Raw genomic sequence first — 2,021 nt, forward strand, 5'->3', positions numbered from 1 at the left:
GTAAGCATTGCACAGAAGCATGCACAGATGACCGTAGAGAACAACTAATGCTGCTGAGGTATTCATCCCAATTACTTTGATCGTGTTTGATATAAGCCCTTATTGCCGATAGCACTGAACGATTAACCCGTTCTGAGGCATTTGCTTGGGGCGAGTGTACCGCGGTGTAAACGTGTTTTATCGCGTAATTAGACAAAAGCTTGTTAAATTGAGTAGACTTAAACTGCGAACCGTTATCAGAAACGATAGTCTCAGGCGTACCAAATGTATGAAACAGGTCTTCTTCCAAATATTTAACCACGACGTCTGCTGTAAACTTTTTTACGGCTTTCAGAAAACTAAATTTGGAAAAGTGATCCAGCACTACAAAAATACCAACGTTACCTGATTTCGAACGTGGATAGGGACCAAGAAAGTCAACGTAAAGTTTCTGGAAGAATCTAGACGTTTCCGAGGTTTTACCCATAGGTGGACGCATGACGAAATTCGGGTGCTTAGTTCCCTTACAAACGTCGCAAGAGTTAATGTAAGATCTTACATCGTTCACTAAATTAGGCCAAAAGTAGAACCTACGAATTCGTTCTAGAGTTTTATTGATTCCGCCATGAGATGATAAGTGGCTATCATGTGCCTTTTCCAAAACTTCCCTAACCATATCTTTGGGTATCCAAAGTTTCCAAGCAAGATCGTCCTGCAGCTGTTCCCCGGAACAGTGTTCAGTACGTCTGTACAAGTATCCGTCAACAATTTTAAGGTCTGGAGTTTTGATAATGTTTTCCCTAACTCTGTCTAAAAGTTGTAGGTAGTCAGTACTCTTGAATTTTTCGGATTGTAGATCCACGAAGACCCCTGAGTCATCTAAAGCGGACAAACTTAAGCAGTTTATTTCAGACAAATCTTCAGTGTTAGTACGCGAAAGTGCATCAGGAACTACGTTTTGGCTACCTTTCCGATGTTCAATTTTAAATCTAAATCCTTGAAGCTTTAAAGCCCATCTTGCCAACCGCGAATTGAGATCTGTTTGGGACATGAGCCACTTTAGAGATGCATGGTCAGTGATCACGGTGAACTCGTGTCCTTCCACATACGCTCGAAACTTCTTAATGCTCAACATTGCTGCTAAACATTCCTGTTCGGTAACAGAGTAGTTACGTTGGGCTTGGTTGAGCTTCTTAGACATAAATGCTATCGGAAACTCTTCACCCTCCGCATTCTTTTGTACCAATACACTTCCTATTCCAGTGTGGCTAGCATCACAGTGTATGAAAAATGGCTGTGAGAAATCGGGACTATGCAACACTGGTGCAGTTGTCAAGATGTTCTTCAATTCATCAAAGGACTTCTGAGCTTCTTCGCTCCATATAAACTTCCTACTGGTCTTTAACAAATCGGTTAAAGGTGAAGTAACCGCAGCGTAATTCTTGATGAACTTCCGATACCAACCGGACATCCCTAAAAATCGTCGTAGTTGTTTTACAGACCTCGGTGTCGGGAATTCAACAATGGCCGATATTTTCTCCGGGTCTGTCTGAATTACCCCATTACCCACTAAATGGCCAAGATAACGGACTTCCTGTATGCAAAATTTAGATTTTTCAACATTTATTGTCAGTCCTGCAGAACGAATTTGTTTTGAAATTTCTCGCAACACCTCCATATGTCTGGAAAAAGTATCTGACACTATCAATAAATCGTCCAGATAGACAAACACTTCGGTTCGCAAATTCGCCGGTATCACTTTGTCCATTAGTCTCGACATCGTCTGAGGCGCATTACATAGCCCAAAAGGCATGACCTTGTAATGGTACAAAGGACGGCCGGGAACCGTAAATGCTGTCTTATCTTTCGACGATTTATCCAACGGGATTTGCCAGAAGGCATCTTTTAAATCTAAGCTGGTTATGAACTCAGCCTTAGGCAAACGACTAAGGATCCCGTCGATATTGGGCAAAGGATAAGCATCCTTGATTGTCACTGAATTGACCTTGCGGCTGTCTAAACATAACCTAACTTTTCCTGGC

Source organism: Lucilia sericata, unplaced genomic scaffold (assembly GCF_015586225.1).
Source record: "Lucilia sericata isolate MDLA Ls3-8-SP2 unplaced genomic scaffold, ASM1558622v1 Contig001237F_arrow, whole genome shotgun sequence".
Lineage (NCBI taxonomy): Eukaryota > Metazoa > Arthropoda > Insecta > Diptera > Calliphoridae > Lucilia > Lucilia sericata.